The sequence below is a fragment of the Zootoca vivipara genome, chromosome 9 (assembly GCF_963506605.1).
Source record: "Zootoca vivipara chromosome 9, rZooViv1.1, whole genome shotgun sequence".
Classification (NCBI taxonomy): domain Eukaryota; kingdom Metazoa; phylum Chordata; class Lepidosauria; order Squamata; family Lacertidae; genus Zootoca; species Zootoca vivipara.
In genome coordinates, this window is record NC_083284.1 from 52,444,473 (window position 1) to 52,458,654 (window position 14,182).

Genomic DNA, 14,182 nt, shown 5'->3' on the forward strand with positions numbered 1-14,182 from the left:
AAGTTGTCTTGGCTGGGAAGAATGGCAGTAATTAAAATGATGGTACTTCCCAAAATGTTATTCTTATTTCAAACAGTACCAATTATTACGGGAAACAACCATTTCAAGGACTGGCAGAAGGTAATTACGAGATTCATCTGGCAAGGCAAGAAGCCCAGAGTAAAATATAAAATTCTAACTGACAAAAAAGAAAGGGGGGGCTTCTCACTACCGGACCTTAAACTATATTACGAGTCATCATGTATAGTATGGTTGAAGGAATGGTTGAAATTAGACAACGCAGAAGTGCTGGACTTAGAGGGATTTCAAAACCGTTATGGCTGGCATGCGTATCTTGGGTACGATAAGGTGAGGGTACATAAGGATTTTTTAAACCACTGTATAAAAAGATCGTTATTCGAAGTCTGGTCCAAATATAAAGAATGGTTCGAAAGGAAAACGCCAGGTTGGCTATCACCCCAGGAGGCCCTGTCAGTGAAAAAAATAAACATGAAAACAAAATGGTTAACGTATAGAGATATCCTGACAGAGCAAGACAATGAGTTAAAGATGAAACCATATGAAGAACTTAAAGAACATCTACAGGGGTGGTGGGAATACCAACAAATATACAGTGTGTTCACAAAGGATAGGAAATCAAAAGGATTTGAGCATTCTAAGACAATATTAGAAAAAACAGTATTATCAAGTGAGGAAAAAAACATATCAAAAATTTATGATTTCCTACTGGAATGGAACACTAAAGATGAAGAAACAAAGACCGTGATGATTAAATGGGCGATGGATCTGGGACATAATATAGAATATGCAGAGTGGTTTAAACTATGGAATGTAGGAATGAAATTTACGGCTTGCACAATCTTAAAAGAAAATATGTACAAAATGATATACAGGTGGTACCTTACACCAACTAAGCTATACAAAATGTACAAGACAGGAGATACGAAATGTTGGAAATGTAAATCTAAGGAAGGCAACTTCATACACATGTGGTGGTCCTGTGAAAGAGTCAAGAAATATTGGGAGGATATATATAATGAGATTAAAAAGATTCTTAAATATACAATAAAAAAGAAGCCGGAGGCATTCCTGTTGGGAATGGTGGGGAAAGATGTTGCAAAGGATGATGTCAAATGGTTCCTATATGCGACTACAGGAGCGAGGGTAATTCTAGCTCAGGTCTGGAAACAAGAGTTAATTCCATCAGTAGAAGACTGGAGAAGGAAAATGGTGGAATATATGGAAATTGCAAAACTAACATCGAGAATAAGACAGCAAGGCAGCGAGGTGTACATGAAAGAATGGGGAAAATTTATAGCATATATAGATAAGATAGTTGAAACAAAATAACATCTTAAATAAGAAATTACTCACAGAAGGAAACAAACTCACAACAACAAATTAAAAAGCTTTATTGGACATACAGATAGAAAATACAGTACAATGTATAGTAAAAATAAATAAATAAATAAACACGCATATATATATACAAAAAGAGGATTAAACAAGAAAATATGAGTACAAAAAGAAAGAGGATGAAGGTTTAAAAACGATATGAAGAATGTTGAAAATAGACTGAAACTATAAGGAATGTTATACCGTGCAACCAAACATATGAATATAAAAACAGCAGAAGAAAGTAGTGTGGAAGTCGATCATCGGAAATTTTTGTAACTTTAGGTTTGAACTTTAAGAGTTGTTGTTATTATACTAAGTTGTATTTTTATTTGAGAATTCTAGAGAATTTGCAAAGATAATGAATGTAATGAGCCCAAATGTCTGATAATGGAATATGTGGTATGCAAAAACTAATAAAAATTAAAAAAAAAATCGGCTCTGATTTATTTATTTATTTATTTATTTTAAAAGCCCCCCCTTCCTTTGGCAGGATTTTGACAAGTGCAGTTGTTTTAATGCAAATTACTGGATCCTGTTAAAAGGACTGAAATCACTTGCAACTGCCAGCTGCATGGAATAGGTCTAGGGTTGCTGCCACTTACGCTGGACAAAGAGCTTTAAAGCAGATGGTCCTCCAGATGTTTTTGGATCCTCCTCCCTCCATTCCTGACTATATAGGCCATGTTGAATGGGGCTGATGGGAGTTGGGGTCAACAACACCTGGAAGGCTACAGGTTCTCTCCACTCCTGATTTAAATGATGCAGTGCAGCAAAAGGAAGAGCAGCCACATTTGCTCTCCCAGTCCCATCATCTGTCCCCCCCACCACCTCATTTTCTCTGAAGCACAGCTGACACCCTCCTTGCCACAGCAAGCAAAGGAGGTAGATTGAAGCAGATGGGCTGAATGGGTGGGAGCAAGAAATATACTAGCTGCTTTGTTCCTTGGAATTCTAGGCTTCAGCCCTATAATCCACATTCTGGAATACATGAAGAAATAATAAAGAGGGGGTACGTGTGTAGAGTGCCGTTCCTTTAAGATGGGTTCACAGCAGCCCTCGTGGGTGGGTGGGTGGGCGGATGCAAAATTGGGCATGTCTGCAGAACTTGCAAGAGCGAGACAGAAGAGAAAATTCCAGCAGGACACCTGTTGAAATTCCTTCTTCAACACGTACTGGAGTTCTGCCATATTTTGCATCTAGCCAACCTACTTACAGACTAGGTTCTCCTGGCAGAAGGAAGGGCCCTCAGGCAGGCTGGAATCAGGCCCCTTTTGCTAGGATCTTAATAGCACAGTCATTAACCTGCTAAAACTGGTCTTACAAATAAAGGTGGACATGGTGATAGGGAAACAGAGCTGACACAGGGAAAGAAGCATCTGACATTTGTGTCGGAGACAGATTGTGTTGCTATCTGCTACGGAGGCAGGCCTTCCACTTGGAAAATGACACGATGCCACTAGCTGCCTGTGATGCAGCAGGAGCCAAGAACAGGTGCCAAATGTGGTTTTCAGTGCAACATGCACCTTCCTGAGAATCTCAACTGCTTTTGCAATTATCAAAGAACATTTGAAAATACATGAGTAATTTGCAGTATACACTAGATGCCAAATGAGCTGAGTCAAGTTCATGTTCTTTTGACCTCCACACATTGATTGAGCTTTCTGGACAGATGTGTGCATGAGCTGTGCACTCACATCCTTACTCTGTACTCTAAAAAGAAGAAAATGAAAACACAAGTTGTAGAGGGGAGCCCTATGACAGACAGGCTCTGGGTCTTCCTCCTGGTGACTCAGCAACCAGTGGGAGCTAGTGAGTCCATCAGCCAATCAGGAGAGTGTGGAATTCAAGTTAGATGCATAGGAAGGCAAAGTCAAGAAGTTACATTTTTGTTTGCTTCTGTTGTCAGGTAGTGTTGAGGAGCTCTAAGCATCTTGCAAAACCCTTTATCTACACATTTTTGCATCCTTGGCTGGGCACAAGACTCCTAACGAGGTAAATGGCCCCAGAACATAAGTGAGAATTGTACCCTTTTGTCCTATTCTTTGGAATACAATGTAGCTGGTGTGTTCAGAGCCGGTTGGGTTATCAGTCCTGCCACACATGTACCGGTATAATGAATGTGTGAAGGAGGAAGTGGGACTGGGGTTACAGGCCACACCCATGACAGCTCACTGGCCACATGACACCTGCACAGTGTGTGGACTTTGGGGGTAGGCTGTTGGGTGTAGTGTTGCTCGATTCTCAAGAAAAGTACTGAAGAGCTGATTGGTGCTGACTTCAAGACCTGCTTTTAGCAGAGGTCAGCTGCTCTCCACTGGTTGGCTATAGTGGGCTTTGAAGGCAGCACCAAGCAGCTGATTGATACTGACTTTAAGGCTCCTGATGGATTATTTGCAGCCACATCTCTACCTGTCCCACACAGATGACACTATGTATCCTTGCATAGCTCAGTTGGTTAGAGCAGGCATAGGCAACCTTGGCTCTCCAGATGTTTTGGAACTACAACTCCCATGATCCCTGACCACTGTTCCTGTTAGCTAGGGATCATGGGAGTTGTAGTTCCAAAACATCTGGAGAGCCAAGATTGCCTATGCCTGGGTTAGAGCATGGTGCTGATAACACCAAGGTCTCAGGTTTGATTCCTATATGGGACAGCCGCATATTCCTGCATTGCAGGAGGCTGGACTAGATGATCCTCAGGGTCCCTTCCAGCTCTACAATTCTATGATTCAATGTGAGGGCAAAAATGAAATGGCCTCATGGGCAAAATTGAAACCTCACCCCTGTATTAACGAGCATAAACTAGTTGGGGGAATCTGCAGTGAACTGGAAGTTTTGGAGTGGTAGCTGGAGCAGGAAAGAGATAAGAGTTTAGGAAGAAAAAGCCTTAGGAGGTGGCCACTCACTCACTGCTGATTAATCCAGAATTGGCATTGAGATCCATGGTTTATTGCTTGAACACGTCCATACTAATGACCTCAGTCTGCTAAGTGCTGGTCTTTATGTGGTCAAGCATCCTTTTATGTAGCCTAGGCAAGGGGGGCACCAGCCGATTCAGTAGAACCCCAAGGTTTGCAGTGCCAAATCTTTATTGCAGGGATGGGGAGACAACATGGAAAGAAACCAGTAAAAAACACATTGAAGACTGAACATGATCAGTGACTATGGACTGTTGACTGACTGTTAGAGAAAAAAATGGTCAGTTGGGGGTGAGGAAGAATGGAGTGTCTGGAAACCTGAACAGGAGCACTGCACACTGCAATGTTTTGTTCCAGGTTCTGCTTGAAGGCATTCATGTTTCAGTCTTTGTTTTGCAGCACTGGAGGCAAATGGCGGTCCCGAAGGAAAATGTTAACACCCACCTTCCATTTTACCATCTTAGAAAATTTCCTCGAAGTGATGAATGAACAAGTTTCCTTGTTCAGAAACTTAAAAAACATGTGGACAAGGAGCCGTTCGATTGCACTTTATACATTACTCTGTGTGCCCTTGATGTAATTTGTGGTAAGTGCAGTTGCTGCTGTCAAAGTGTTGCAGTAAATGAGGTTTAAACATCCCTGCTCATTTGTTGGACAAATTGACATTTTTGTTAGATCTGACCAGAAGAGTTGTTCTCCTTGTAACAATTTATCTAAATTAGACGCATGCCATTTTAAAAATAACGTGAATAGCTTGTTATTCATTTAAATTCTGTCAACACTGAGCTTGATGGGCCCTCTGCTCCAATTATGTCCCATTCTTGGTTTCTAGGAGAATGATTCTTCGTTTGATTTCTCTCTCCCTTCTGTTCCTAGAAACAGCTATGGGCAAGAACATAGGAGCACAACACAATAAGGATTCTGAATATGTCCGAGCTCTCTACAGGTATTTGTTAGTGGGGTGATGCATTCCAGCAGCAAGGATTTGGAACCTGTGGCCTGATGCTGATAGTTGGAGTCTCAAAAGCATCTGGAGGGCCACAGGTTTCCACCTCTGAAGCAGAGCCTTGATTTGCAGTGTCTTATTGGGGGGTTACATGGAAAAAAGGGGCCTTTCCCTTCCACCATACAGAAATAATAATAATAATAATAATAATAATAATAATAATAATAATAATAATATATCCTGCCCACCTGGCTGGGTTTCCCCAGCCACTCTGGGCAGCTCCCAACAGAATATTATTATTATTAATAATAAAAGTAATAAAAGATCAAACATTAAAAACTTCCCTGAACAGGGCTGCCTTCAGATGTCTTCTGAAAGTCAGATAGTTGTTTATTTCCTTGACATCTGATGGGAGAGTGTTCCACAGGGTGGGTGCCACTATGGAGAAGGCCCTCTGCCTGGTTCCCTGTAACCTCACTTCTCGGAGTGAGGGAACCGCCAGAAGGCCCTCGGAGCTGGACCTCAGTGTCTGGGCTGAACGATGCGGGTGGAGATGCTCCTTCAGCCTTTAACCTGAACTTGACTGACTGCATGAAAAACTTGTAAAGGCCTGCTTTGTACAATCTTCCTCCCTACCCTTCCTTTAGGAGGCGGATTGCACGAACCGGGTTGAATGATTATGTAGAAGCCCCATTCACACTGGAGGTGTCCTGCGCAGTAGAGGGGCTGAAAACAGCCCAAGCTGTATGTCCCAAGCTGGGGCTCTGTGTATCTGTTTCACATGTATACAGGGCCGGCTCATCGTAGACCCCCGGTGGCGCAGGGAACCATGGCGCCGGCCCGCCAGGAGGGCGCCGCGAGCTGCGCCCACCCGCTGGCTGACCGGTCCGCCGCGCAGCTGCGCCTGCCCGCCCACCTGCCGCGCAGCAGCGCCTGTTGCACCCGCGCTGTGCGCGGCGCCCACCCGCCCACCGTGCTGGGAAACGGGGCGGGAGGGCGCCGGAGTGATCCGGCGCACTACGGCTCCGGGGGCGCTTAAGACGGCGCTGCATGTATACCATATTTCTCTGTGTCTTTACATGACAATAATTTGCTCAGATTAGTAGCAATACATCTGGGCTCTTTCCTGTACTTATCGTCATTTTCTTAGGGGTATACCCAGCTTTGTTGCTTGTTACCCTAGGATGAGTGCTCTGATTCAACAAAGACAGAAGTGTCCCTGGCTCTGGCCTGACCTTCTGTACCCCATGTTCCAAGATGGAAGAGAACATTACAGGAGTCTGAAGATACTTCACAGCTTTACTGATAATGTAAGCCACTGTGTTTTCTATTTCATAGGCACAGATACCAAAAGGTATTCTGCTAATATTCACAATTGTGACCCTCCCAGACTTTGGAGCCCTGCTCAGAGCATGTCAGGCTGGGCATGTGTGGGCAAAAGTTTGCCCTCTCCACTCCCAGCCTTTGTGTGTTTAGGGAAAACATCTAATGACGGCTTGAGGGTGTTTTTTTCCGGAACTCGCTTACAAGGCTTCTGAAATCTGGAGCACCACATTATCAGTGTTCCAGATTGTGAAGAATGTTGTGTATTCAGGCAATTGTGCTCCCAAGCTCCCTTCACATGGCTGCATTCAATGTACGAAGGTTAGCTTTGAGACATTGGGGGGCAGGACCGAAGTGACACCCATTTTCTTCTACACCCCTTGGCTCCTGAATGTCCAGGATGACATGCCACGAAGAGCACTATTTTCTGGAGTTTATGTGATTCCATCCATCCATCACAGTTATATTTTTCCCTGTGGTAACAGTGTGTATGTGGGAATTCCCATTTTATCTTCACCACATGCTTGCAAGGCAGGCTGTTCTATGAGAGAATGACTCAACCTTCAGGCTACCTATTGGGGTTCATGGCTGAGTTGAGATTCAAACTCAAGCTTCAGTTCAACACTCCCCACTGTGCCTCACCAGCAACAGTTTGTTATTGCCAAGACATCAAATGCATCTTCATAACTGGGTATACGGACTTAGCACATTGCTAGGTTCAGGGGACAACAGAGAAAGCTAGTCGTGTTATTTGGTACTGCAGTGAGTGCACATATTAGATCCCGCAATCTGAGAAATGAATGGCTTTTTTGTTTTTATTATCTAAGGTCATTGCAGAAAAAGCTCAAGAACTAAAAATCCAGGAGCAGCATAGAAGCAATGCTGTCAGCAACAGCGAAGAAAGCAGGCACAAAGTCAGGAGAGCTTTTCTCGATATGCTTCTGAATGCCACAGATGATGATGGGAAGAAGTTGAGCTACCTGGACATCCGAGAGGAAGTGGATACATTTATGTTTGAGGTATAGAATGCCCAGTACAAGAGTGCTGGCATAACATGGTGGTTAAGGATGCTATCCTGTACCCATATATCTGAGAGTAAACCCCATTGAACTCAATGGTGTTTATTTCTAAATAGAGAGGTGTAAGGGTTAAGAGGCTGTTCTACAAGTCAAGAAATCTCTGGCTATAGGCAAATGCCTACACATGGGAGCTGCCATAAGATACTTCAGCTTAGTGCTGAAAAAAGTACCTCTATTATTTAATAGAAAATAATTGTTTCAGATATGTGTTTGCTAATTTAACACATGTAAAACTTTGCTGTAGAAAATACATATCTGAAGCTGCCCTTTGCCATACCCGATCAGTCTGGTATTCTCTTCCAGTGGAGCCTAAATAAATTCTCAATGACGCATCTTATTTCATTAACAATACATGGGCATGAAATAAATCATTGCCTGATATTAATTCGCTTTAATAAAGACAACAAAGAACCACTTGCACACAAACAGTTGCCAGGCAGATTGCTTAATGGCAGTTCAGTGAGTATAATTAAAATCTGACTTGATCCACCGATAACTTTGTTGTGTGTGTTTGCCCTCTGGTGGTTATAGCGGTACTGAGGCATGGTTGTATATTTATTAATTATTTAATTCCATTTATGAATTCCTTCCTTTTTAAACATCTCAGAAGTGCTTTCACAATACAAAGAATTTAAGAATATCATGTATAAAACAGTTCCAAATCCAGATATAGATGGGGATAAAAATAATAATCCCCATTTAAAATGCTCGTTGAGAGAGGAAGGTTTTCGGTGGGCAAGAAGGATCTATCTGCCTGCTGTCTAGTGGAGTCAGTTCCAAAGGAACTCTTGTTTTCAGTTGACTGAGACATGGGAAGTGGGGGGTCAGTTACAATGCAATGAGCAAAAACAAAGGAAAGCATGTTTTTATACAAGAGATTGTTTTTCTATGAAATATGCTATTGTTTTATACATGACACATTTAGGATTGTGTGAAAGCAGGAAAGGTGGGATAAAAATAGAATAATATCACATGCCATATATCATATATAAGAAAATGAAGGTACCAAAAAGTATATGTCTGCCTCGTATTTAGATAGGTGTGTTAACCATCCTACCAATATCTTTTCAGAGTGACTCAGGAGTGTCAATTTGTCTTTAGCACATGGAAAGTGACCAGGCCTGAAAGAAACTCTAGCACTTGGTGTTCCTAATACACTTAATTTCCCCCCAAACACTTACAAGACTTATTCTTGTGTATGTGGCTGTTGCCTTCAAATTTTGGGTTTGTGCTAAGAATAACTGCTGCGAGTTTCAGAGGGTGTGAAAGACTTTGTTTAGGCCTTGGATTGGGCCACCATTGTAATGGCTGAGGATCCTATTTTTGTGATAAAACATTAGGACTCTTTCATTTTTTCCTCCAAGGGCCATGATACTACCGCTGCTGCCATGAAGTGGTGTATTTACTTGCTTGCAAGTCATCCAGAAGCCCAAAGAAAAGTTCACCATGAACTAGATGAGGCTTTTGGTAAGTTTTTTTCTTTTCCTTTGTTTGGGTATTGTGAGGGGGAAAGGGTACAGAGAGCCCCCCCCCATCTTGAGGAGCAGCTCATCCACCAGCAGTAGCGTCAGCGGGGAGGGGGAAGAGTCCAGTGAGGAAGGAGGAGACGGGGCTCTAGCAGCATAGGAGAGCTCCTGCTGCACGTGGGAGAGGAAGAGAGAGAGGGGGAAGAGGGGGAGAAGGAAAACATGGAAAGGCGACCCTTTTTCCCTCCGGTTCCGGAATTACGCAGGAGGAAACGCGGGAGGAGATTTGGGGTGCCCAGACTCTTATGTTGGAAGAGGACGCGAAGCGCGCCATTCCAGGGTTCTGGGTCAGACTGAGCGGATGTATCCTGTATAGCTCTAGCACTGTAAATAGCCTGCACTTAATAAAAGCATGAAAAGGCAAAGGTCTGGAGAGTCGTTACTCTAGAGTAGTCGCAACGCATCGCCTGTGACAGGTATAAACCTGGGTAAATATGGTATGCAGGTACCGGTATATTTCTGGGTACTCACAAATATTTCTTGATTCTTCTAATGCAGAGATGGAGAACCTCTTGAAAAATATTGAGGCTTAACGTGCATATAATATTTTGTGGAGATTTCCATTTGCAGAGAATTGTAGCAAACCACCTGTGGTTTAAGAGCAGGGGTCAGCAAACTTTTTCAGCAGGGGGCTGGTCCACTGTCTCTCAGACCTTGTAGGAGGCCGGAATATATTTTGAATTTTTTTTTAATGAATTCCTATGCCTCACAGATAAACCAGAGATGCATTTTAAATAAAAGCACACATTCTAATGTAAAAACAGCAGGCAGGCCCCACAAATAACTCAGAGATGCATGTTAAATAAAAGGACACATTCTACTCATGTAAAAACACGCTGATTCCCAAACCATGCGTGGGCCGGATTTAGAAGGCGATTGGGCCGTATCCGGCCCCCGGGCCTTAGTTTGCCTACCCATGCTTAAGAGCAATGTGTTGATTTGTATTTACAATGTATTTTCACCAAACCATACCCACTTGCCCCTCCATCTCTAACAGGAAACATTTAAATAATAAACTCTGTTGGTGGGGTCTACTCTGGCTTGGCATATTTCTCAAAGGCTCCCAGATAACATTCTGCAGATACAATCAATGATGTGTAGCATCCTTTCCCTTCACCAGACAATGACGCTCCACTGGTTTCTCTAAAGAGGGACCACCTATAAAAGGATTGCAGCTAGTCCCATACGTAAAACAAAAGAGATGGAAATTAGTTATTTAGTTAGTTATTTTGCTGGCAGAGTGGGGCCATGAGTGCTTGGAAGCCCTGTCCTTTAGTAGCTTCAGCAGCTGGCAACTCCTTCTGCTGACAAAACACTGTTCTGAAGTCAGGAGGCTGGCCTAATACTTTTTATGCTTTATCTCAACCTCTGGCTTAGGAAGACATGCTGACTTGCATCCTAAGCCTAAGCACAGAAATGAATTATGGCAGTGACTGAGCTAGTCCCACAAATGTCCCCTGTCCCACCATCCTTTAAAAACAGGTGTCAGAACTTTAAAGTTAAGATGCATGGTTATAAATAACACTTTTTTCTCTAACTGTTTCTTTGTTATCTTATCAGGGGACTCGGATCGTAACATGACAATGGACGATTTGAAGCAACTACGGTATCTGGATTGTGCTATTAAAGAAGCTCTTCGCCTTTTCCCTTCTGTTCCGTTTTTTGGCCGTACGCTGAGCGAGGAATGTTATATTAGTAAGTATTTCAAGTGGGTTTATTTATTTATTTATTAAATTTGTATACCGCCCTATACCCATAGATCTCAGAGAAGATTCACAACCTAAAATCACAATACAGTATTAAAAAAAAACATAATAAAAATGAAAACAACCCAATAATCTGCCCCCCTTCCATAACACATTTTAAAGGGGCATCTGATGTCAATCAGCCAAAGGCCAGGTTAAAGAGGAACATTTTTGCCTGGTGGCAAAAGATGAATAATAAAGGCGCCAGCTGAATCTCCTTGGGGAGATCATTCCACAAATACGGAGCCATTGCAGCTTGATGCCTTGATGTACTGTGGTTATAAGCTTGGTGTTAGCATGGCTGGTTTTACAAGAAGTTTTCATGTCTATCCATTGTTCTTTGGCAGGAGGATTCAGGATACCAAAAGGAACGGATGTCATAATTGGATCTTTCGTGCTGCACAGAGACCATGTTGCCTTCCCGGAGCCTGAGGAATTCAGACCTGAGCGATTGTTCACTGAGAACGCAGCTGGGCGGCACCCATATGCATACGTGCCGTTCTCTGCAGGGCCAAGGAACTGTATAGGTACGTGCGAGAGTTAAAAGTCTGTATCTCTTCAGAACTCCAGAGCACAGTATGCTTCTATCACTGATCTTTCAAAAGAGGATTTTTGTCATAGCACTTAGGAGCAAGGCCTAAAATGGCATTCTTGTTGTCTGGCCCTACCTTTAGGCAACCTGAGGTAATTGCCTCAGGCAGCTGGTTTGAGGGGGTGGTGAGAGGGCGATGAATCAGTGCCCTCCTGGACACCTCACCTGACCTTTCTGGCCTGCCTTGGCCCTGCTGCCACCAAGGATGCTTTCCACCTCCTCCCTCTCACCAGTGCTCTAGAAAGGAATAGGGGGTAATGAGTTAGTAGCAGGAAGTCTCTAATGGAGATGATTACCGGTACATAGCAGCAAAACTAAAAGGAAGGGGAATCTAGTGAGGCCCCAGAAGCGCTATACATTTAAAGCAGTATTATACCACTTTAAACAGTCATGGCTTCCCCCAAACAATCTTGGGAGCTGTGTTTTGTTAAGGGTGCTGAGAGTTGTTAGGAAACACTTAGTGCCCTCAGAGATGCCCTTCCAGAGCGATTCATTCTTAAACCATTCTGAGAATTGTAGCTGTGTGAGGGGGATAGATTTTCCTAACTATTCTCAGCATCCTTAACAAACCATAGTCCCCAGAATTCTTTAGGAAAGCCATGGCTGTTAGTTTTATTACGGACAGTGCAAACGCACCTAAGTCTAAAGGTTATTTCAGCACCAATACTATGAGCCCCCACCTTCCACTTTTTCTTTCCTTCCATTGGCTTGCCCCTCCCCACACACTGTTTCTTTGGGTGGATTTGATTATACATCTGTATAGAAAAACATTTAAGTGTTTAAGAATTTAAAATTGAGTTTTGGGAACCTGACCTCAGTGTGAAGTGTTGAATAACAATAAATATGCATTACTGCTGTGGTTAATTGCATCTTGACATTCCTTTTAACTCCCCTGCAGGTCTGCGCTTTGCAAAGATGGAAGAAATGGTGATTCTAGCTACCATCCTGCGGTACTTCTTTATTGAAAGTACACAGCGACGCGATCAACTCTGCCCTGTAGGAGAACTGATTCTTCGCCCAAATAAGGGCATCTGGATTGAGCTGAAAAGGAGATTGACTTCCTGCTCTTAAAATAAGAAACCTCAGGGAAATTCCTTACCACACTGCATTAGGACTACTTCAGTAAAAACTATCAATTTTCATAGCCAGACTTTTCAGAGTGCCTGATGCGACTATGACTTGTTTTTTAAACTGCCCAGGGTGGCTGGGGCAACCCAGTCAGATGGGCAGCATACAAATAATAAAATTATTATTATTATTAACCAAGGTGGTGGTGTTTCTTTTTAAAAGCAAACAGCTGCAATCCAGGTTTGCCTTTCCCTTCTCAAGAGGGAGACTTCAGGAGAGAGGACTGCTTTGTGTTTCTGGGATTTCCGGAACTGGAAATCCTTTTCTTAGCAGGTATTGGAAGTCTGACTTTAGAGAGTTTTTTTTAAAAAAAATTAATTTGGGAACCCCTCTGTCCTGATGGAGAGAAATTTGGAATGGATCTAAATAATCAGGGTGCTGCCAGGCTGTCTCCAATTCAATCTCATACCAGCAAATTCAGGTTGAACAATTAAAGCTGATTTGGAGCTCTTGTAAAACAAGCCTGCTTCCTCAAAAATCCAGGTTGTTGTTGTTGTTGTTTTTACTACAAGGAAGGTGAAAGCACATTGGAAAGCCTGGAATAACACTTGCTTGACCCAATGTTGTCTTATGTCCCGCAAAACAAATCAGGACGAATTCTCATTGTCTCGCCAGAATTCTCTCTGCAAACAAATCAGGATGAATGCTTATTAAAGAAGTCCTCTGGAAGTGACCTCAGTATCATCCAACACAATGTGGTGTTGAGAAGTCACCTTTTGTCTGTTCTGTGATTCATTGCTTTGGATAAAGGAGTGGCAGTATCCAATCAAGAAGAAGTCTGCAGGCTATAATCAACCCTCTCACTTTAATGCAGGTATGCCAATATTTTTATTTAATTTTTAAAGTTAAGAGATTAAGGTAAAAATCATGAATCATCCATTAAATTGTTTTCAGAGCATGATGTTTGTATCCAAGTAGTATTCCTGACACTGGGCAGGAGTCTAATCCAACCCCCAGACTCTCTCCCCACTTTTGACCCAGCTAGCTCCACTGATTGGCTGGTCAGCTCCTCAGCTACCATAGGAATGGTAGGCTCCGGAGGTGGTGTGGCAATGGGCACTGCTGGTTCTTGCTTCCCCTCTGAGATGCCTGGGATGGGTTCCTCATCTGAGTCACTGTCCAGTCTGCCTCTGCTCTCCCCCTTGGCGTCATCTTCCTCTTCTGACCACACATGCCACTCCTGCGCTGTCCTAGTTGGTGCCACAGCACCCATGACACATAGCAGCTGAAAAATGGGGATAAGACCATCTTATGGCTACCCAATGTAACTTTTAATACATGGAGAGAGGGGAAGAGATAAGGATTAAATGGGTTCAGAAGCATGGGTGTATTCAAGAGTTCCTGGCACTGGGTACATACAGTTTGGGTACATACAGTACTCTGCTGACTTTTTGGATCTAGGGTGAAGATTACAATCTGTCCCAACTGTTTGCGTAAACAGAGATTTCTAAGGTACACAGCAGTCTTTTTAAGCTTCATGACACTTTTGGACAGATGAGGTAAGAAAACTATGACCATAATAGCATT

At 42.9% G+C, this 14,182-nt stretch overlaps 1 pseudogene; it reads left to right on the plus strand.

The window, feature by feature from the left end:
• Positions 1-316: 316 nt before the first annotated feature.
• Positions 317-12,788, plus strand: LOC118083471 (cytochrome P450 4V2-like; annotated as a pseudogene).
• Positions 12,789-14,182: the final 1,394 nt, after the last annotated feature.